Below are 7,140 nucleotides of genomic sequence, written 5' to 3'. Positions count from 1 at the left end.
TATTTGTTTGGCAGTTGAGTTAAAAAATATCAAAAATCTTCATGCAGCATCATTTACTGCCCCTTTAAAGGCAGGGTTAGTAACAATTTCCAATACACACTTTTTACATATTTTTCGAAATGGGCTTTACACCCTGAGAGTATTAAATAGCTTTGAAAAAGTAGTGAGAAAGATCTGTGATGTGTAGCGGCTGTAATCGCCCACCAATCACTGCCTAGCGGTTGGCTTGGAAAAAAACAATGAAGTGCCTCCTTTCCCCACTGTGCGTACTCTACCCCTCTGGTGAACGGGCCTCCTGTTTATTTGAATACCCTCATTATTCCCAGTTAGAGAAAGGGGGAGAATAAGCCCATGAGAGGCCCCATCCCTGGGTTTGCCAGATTTGAAATCACAAAATCTCCTTGTGACCTTATGTAAACACAGCAACAACTTGACAATGTTTTTTTTCGCACAAAGTAGTGAAGACAGAGAAAATGAGTGCTTCTTCTTGCTGGTGGTTTAAAGAAGTCTAACCAGGTGCTCTTTGTCGAACTATTTTTGTAAAATATGAGATTGTATTCTGAACAAGTCATCATGACGATCTGGCTGTGAAATTCCGGAGAAGCCAGATCCACATGACTCGTTTGTCCAATCAGCCACCGGTTTTCATTTTTTAGATGATAATACAGATTAGCGCCGCCTGGTGGTATGTAGACGTATTCTCTCTCGCGCACGCGCAAGAAGGACACTCGAGTAGGCGTCCCCTCAGTGTGTTCCGAGACACCTTTTTATTGATTTTTAGTATTCTTTTTTTTTTTTGTTCAAGATTTCTTTCTATTTTTAGGCTTTTATTGACAGGATAGCTGAAGAAATGAAAGGGGAGAGAGAGGTAAGAAAATTAAGCAAGTAAAACTTTACTTAACAATCAGAGTGATAGAGCCCCAATGGCCTGCCTAATCTTAGGGGTAATTCTGTCTGGGGAACAATCATCAGTTTTGTCTGAATTTAATTGCAAAATTTGTGTCCGTCATTCATTTGTTAATGGAGACTAAACAAGTGTACAGCAAGGTCAGTTTGTCTAGCCTATCAGGGCTTAAGGCTAAAAGGGGAATGACATGTAGCAAAGGGCCACAGGTCGGAGTCAAACACAGGCCCACTGCGTCGGGAGTAAACCTCTATATATACAGTATGGGCTCCCGCTCTAACAACTGAGCTACCTGGGCATCCCTGAGGCCCCTTTTTGACCAACTTGAGGAGACTGGTCAGTCCGGCTGCCTTTTCTGCCATCGGTTGGCCCTCGGGTCGGTGTGTCAGAGCCTCAAAACCAGCTTGAGCGTAGATAACGCAAAGTGTGGAGCTCCAATAATGCACCTGGAAGTGGTACCGGGAAGAAATAGAGGATGTGCATGTGTGTTTCATTAGCAATGTGTATTAAAAAAAAAATGCATTAAGATGCAAAAATTGATTTTGCCGTTAGTAGCTGAGGGTATAATAAGCTTCTGCGATAAGGTTGTTGAATGATGATTTTTTAGATTGGTTGTAGATTGTTTTAGTGTGTGTGTGTGTGTGTGTGTGTGTGTGTGTGTGTGTGTGTGTGTGTGTGTGTGTGTGTGTGTAAAGCACGTTGATTATTTCATCCTGCTGTATTTATGCTAATTCTGGTAACTGAACTTTTCATTTTGTATGATTCTGCTCACATTTTACAGGGGAGGTACAGCGTGTCAAGTTCCAGGTGTGTTTCTGCACCCAGGCTGCATTGGAGGGGAAGTGAGTTCATGAATATTCTTTTGAAAATCAAGTTCAGCTCATGTAAGGATATTGGTAAAAGTAACCTGTGAATTCCGTTTCTGAATGTTTATCCTCAATGAGTTAATACATTGCGTAGTTAACATGATATGACATTGGGGGTGGCAGTAGCTCAGTCCACAGGGAGTTGGGTTGGGAACCGGAGGGTCAATGGTTCAAATCCCCGTATCCCCAAAAAGTTGGGAGTGTGGATTACTCTACCACACTAACTAACCCTAACGCTAGTAGGTGAAGATCCTAGGAGAGATCCTACTTCACCTCCTGGGCACCGAGTTTAAAAAAATAATAATTAAAAGCTGCATTAAGAGCCCAGGGAAAGTGTTTAATGCACGGGTGTCGTCCTCAGAGGACGTATCCGTGGTTTTAGTATTTTTGTTATGGTTGCTATTTTCTGTTATAGTGTTTGCTGTTGAATTTTTTTAGTCTGTTTTCTCCCGTGTCATGTCTTTGCTTCCTGCCTTGTGTTTTCCCGCCTTTGTGATTGCTGCAGGTTTTGTTGGTTAATGTGAGATGTTCGAGTCACACACGTCTCGTCTTCATGCCAGAAACAAGGAAATGAATTTGGCCACATACGTGCGTTACATCAACTCGTCCTCACTCCTGCTTCGTCAGTGGCTCACAGCGTCACACACTGACGCAAAGTCTGACACGTGGGACTGCTGTGATTGGTTGAATTGCGGTGGTTGTTCAAAATTGCGAGTCGCAACTAATTTGCAGTGATTGGTTGAATTTGGGTGAATTGTTGAGTTTCTAGAGGAACTGGCTAATGCATAGTAAAGGTATAAAATACGCAGAAAGGAATAGTATTGTTGCCTTATTCTCCACCACCTTTACGACAAAGCATTAACGTTTTACTAATTGTGTGTGTGTGTGTGTGTTTGTGTGTGTGTTGGATGAGCTGAGAAGCTGTCAATGTGTAACCACCGCTGGTGACCAACAATAGAAAGAGAGAGAGAAAAAGGATGAGATGAAGGGGATTTTCTGTCTTTTGTTCCCTCTGTGTTGGATGAAAAATCTCTTTGCGGAGTTGATACGCTCCCCCCCTCCGGCTAAACACTCTTGTCAAGTCAAGTGTTTAAAGGCAGGAGAGAGAAACAAAAGGGAAGCACGCACACACACACACACACACACACACACACACACACACAGAATTGGATCCGATTCTGAATAAGAAGTCAAGGACACACAGTCACCTCTTGCAAAGTCTTTCATGCGTTGTAGGCGCCCTTTCCAAACATGCATTACGTCTCTCACCGTCACTCCTCCATCCCCTGTTTATGAATCCATATCTGCAGAAAGGCCCCAGCCAGCCACACTCTAAAGAATTCCTGCAAAGGTAGCCTGCCTGCTTATTCCACCCAACATTGGTTAACTTTAATGATGTAATGAGCCGAACAAGTTGTGAGTCATCCGGCGAGACAACACATTCTCACTCCCATTGCAAAACATACGGATGCTTGGTCAAGTGCATTTGGCATTGTTATTGATGCTAAAAGTCTCCTTAAGCGTCATATTTAAACACTTTATCTAAATGCGCTGGGTCAGGAATTATCACTTTTGACACGTTAGGTCAAGGAAAAGCTTTTATAACATTTTATAACGTTTCCGTGACATGCAGGACAAGAAAAACGCGATGGTTGGATTTAAGAATAGATCATGGATGGGGTTATAAAATGGGTTAGGGTGATGTGAAAGGTACGACCGGGCAGTTAGATATGGAATTAAAGACAAGAACGCTGGCTGGCGCATGTGATTAAAAAGCTCTCAATTCTGACAATGACCTTTTTGTCATAAAAGTTCTTTCTCTGTCTCCCAATAATGGGTTTAGTTAATTGAATTTGGATTTTATTTTTGGTGGGTGTAATTGAGGTTGTGTGGGTGATTGGCCTCCTGGGTTATGTTTAGTGGGGCTGGGGGCGGGGGTCATTTTAAGTTATGCCCATCAGTTGTTGAGAAGGGTCCAGTATTAGTTTTAGGAGTTTCTCCCTTGCTTCCCCAATGGTTTTATTTTTTGATCTGTTTGAGGTCCCTTGGTCCATCATATAGCTATGATTGCTGCTGTTATGGTCAGGTTAAGGTAAAAACGCAACACCCTGGATGGACGCTGCGAGGGCCATGGGCACAAGGGGACCACTGGTAAGAATAAAACACCTAAAAACCTCCTTAAGAAACCTGGGTTGGTTCTATTAAAGCTTTTTAAAAGAAGGCCAAATGTTCAGAGCAGGGTAAAAGAACGACTAGACAGGACAGACAGCGGGAAAATAAAACTTTAAATAAAAGGTCACCTCCGCTCCGGCTCCTCTCTCCCGGAGACACTACCAAATAACTAAAATAACTAAATTAAATAAATAAATAAAAAATAAAAATAGATAGATAGAGAGTGTAAGTATTAAATAAATAAAAAAATGCCCGGTGTCACAATACAAACATTATTCTATTTAAATATATTAAAATCATTATTTGACATTGACATTTGACAATTTATTTAAAATAACATTTAAAAGTTGTAAAATACTGTCTGAATTACTTACCCCTAAGGATAAAAAGTATGTATACCATTAAAAAATTGTAAATAAGTGCTTAGTTTAAAAAGTGTTAAAAAGGTAAAAAGTGCCACACTGTAATGAATAAATAAACAAATAATAATAATAATAATAATAATAATAGAATAAGACCACATTGTTAATAACAAGCATAAACCCAATGATATCTGTATCATTGTGTTAAAATCCAGAAGCAAGAAATTCATAGTGTAAAAAAATTATAATAAATATTAACAATCCAATTAAAAGATAACATATAAACACCAGAGAATTAAAAACAAAGGACCCCCAAGGCATCTTTAAATAACTGTATTTAAGAAAGAAAACACGTAAAAATATGTCCACATATTGGTTGGGCCCCCCCTGCAGGCAGAAATTAATTCCCTGAAAAGAAAGAATAACACAATGTAAAAAGCATTACACGGAATATATAAAGAAAAAGTCATGAAAAATAGAAAGAAAGGCAAAAGAAGGGAAAGAGAGCATGAAGGGGGTTAACAGACGGATTCTAATGCGCTGCAGAGGAGGTCCAGATAAAACCTGAGGCGAGAGGAGACCAGACCAGAGGGAGGGAAGGGTTTTTAGACATAAAACCTAATTAAAAGAGAAGTGGATCCATGTCAGTAGCTTTCATTCAGACCCATGGGGTCTATGGTTTTTAAAAGATGGATCCACTTCCCCTCCGCCGCCCGCCGCTGACCCGTGGTCCAGGCTCGGTTGCTCTCCAGGCCCATGCTCTGAACATTTTGAGAGCCATGTAGTTTAAAATGTGCATTTAAAACAGTTGTGCCATCGCGCTTCTTTAAAATGTATTGGTGCTGTTTGATTTGCGAGTAAAGGGCATTTCTTGTCTCCCCCACGTAAAACTTATGCCAGGCCCTGTTCTTAATTGCATAAACCACATTGATGTTGGTGTACTGCAGGACCTGACAAGGGTTAAAACCAGCTTTGCTGTAGGTGAGAAAAATGTGGGGGAGACGACTAAAACCGACGTCCGAACCTCAGAGCGCTTCCCTAGGGTTCGTGTTCTTGGTCAGGTTAGTGTGAACTAAAATGTCCTTGAGGTTCTTGTTTCTCCTGAAGGCAGAGATCATGCCGCAGTTCCTCTGCACGTCATACTCTTCCCCCACCCCCCGGGAGTTCCTCTTAATTGCTGGTGTGAAGTTCCTCAGGTTCTCTGAGTAGGTAACAACCAAAGGGACGAGAGTCGAGCTAGACGGCTGGATGGTGCCGTTCTGGTCTCTGTTTGTGAGAATGCCGCTAACCTTCGCCTCAATACCTCTAAGGAAGCGGCTCGAGTAACCCGACCTCATCGCACTTAAAAGAGTCCCGGTGGCCTCCTCCACATGCTCCGAGAAGATGCAGATCCTGTGGAAAGGTATCAACTGGGACTTAATGAGGCCTCTGCATGTGTGCTTAGGGTGATAACTGGTCTTATGAAGAAGTGCATGGCGGTCAGTGTCCTTGAAAAACACCTTATTGGCTAGTGTCTTTGACTGGTCGCCAGAGCTGCGGAAGAAGACCTTGTATTGAGGAACTCCACTGTGACGGGTTGTAGGGTGTGTTTGAGTTTAATTTTAGGGTGATGTCAGTTAAGGATATCCAGGAAAGTCATGAAAGTCTTAACAGTGTACGACGGAGAGTACTTCCGGCCCACTGCACACCTGCAAAGCTGGAGATAATTGTCTCGTGATTTATTGTTAAAGGTGAAGTCATTTCCTGTGAGTGTGACCTGGAGTAACTGTAAAATGTGGTTGCCTGGTCTGGATGGGTCGGAGTGTTTCTTAAATATGTGTTTTATGGCAGAGAGGCCAAGTGGTGTTTCAATGTTAGTGTATAGTTATTCAATGTTTATCGAAAAGAGGAGAGTGTGACCGGGTACCTGGAGGTTTTTATTTTATTAACAAATTCATAAGTGTCCTTGATATTGCTGGGGTGTAGTTTAGAGACTGGGTTAATGAAATGGTCTATGTATTCTGTGATGTGATAGGAGTCTGACTGGAAACGACAAAGGGGACCGTCCAAATCACAGGAGGCTTGTGGATCTTAGGGAGGAGGTAGAAGAGGCAAGAACTGGGCTCATCCAGACCATCCGGGTATTTTTTCTGTTTGAAGTTAATAAACCTGTTTTGATCAAGTTTGTCTTTGTTAATGTCCCTAATAAGTGTTTGTGTTTCTATTTGCAATGTGTTGGTAAGTGGTCTATAATATGTGGTGTCATTTAACTGTCTGCTGGCTTCTAAAATGTAATTGTTCTTGTCTTGGATGACTATTTGGCCCCCTTTGTCTGCAGATTTTATGACTATGTGTTTGTTATTACCCAATTAATTAATAATTAGTTTGTGTTCCTGACTACTGTTGGGTGTTCTGTCTGGAAAGGGGCGCCAATGTGTGAGTGCTTGGTTGTTTTTATTGATTAATTGTGCTATTTCTGGTGATAATCTGTCAGAGTGTGGTTCCCAATGGAAAAGTCCGGTGAAGAGCACAGGTTCCAGCCTCTGTCCTCCTTGAAGAGTTTAAGCCTCGTGTGAAAGGTGTGTAGGTCCCCCCTGAGCTTCGGCCGGGTGGGAGGTGACCCGATGACTTTAAAGAAGTTACTTATCCAGACAAAAGACACCAAAGAGGGACAGAGATGGGAAGTAACGAAGTACAAATACTTCGTTACTGTACTCAAGTAGATTTTTCTGATATTTCTGGAATATATACTATACTTATATATATACTTATATATATATACTTTACTATTTATTTTTGTGACGACTTTTTACTTCTACTCCTTACATTTTAACACAAATATCGGTACTTTCTACTC

At 41.5% G+C, this 7,140-nt stretch overlaps 2 long non-coding RNA genes across 2 annotated transcripts in view; one reads left to right on the top strand and one right to left on the bottom strand.

The window, feature by feature from the left end:
• Window positions 1-7,140, top strand: part of LOC117951246 — a 12,052-nt gene that overhangs the window by 3,506 nt on the left and 1,406 nt on the right. The gene's annotated exons all lie outside the window — the stretch shown is intronic.
• Window positions 210-7,140, bottom strand: part of LOC117951248 — a 20,547-nt gene continuing 13,616 nt past the window's right edge. The window contains exons 2-4 of the long non-coding RNA XR_004658109.1: window positions 6,994-6,997; window positions 1,987-1,990; window positions 210-279 (exon numbers count right to left, since the gene is read on the bottom strand). This is a non-coding gene — a long non-coding RNA (uncharacterized LOC117951248). The remainder of the gene's footprint in view (window positions 280-1,986; window positions 1,991-6,993; window positions 6,998-7,140) is intronic.

Source organism: Etheostoma cragini, chromosome 10 (genome assembly GCF_013103735.1).
Source record: "Etheostoma cragini isolate CJK2018 chromosome 10, CSU_Ecrag_1.0, whole genome shotgun sequence".
NCBI lineage: Eukaryota > Metazoa > Chordata > Actinopteri > Perciformes > Percidae > Etheostoma > Etheostoma cragini.
The sequence above is the reverse complement of the archived record's forward strand: the minus strand, read 5'-3'. Positions and strand labels throughout refer to the sequence as shown.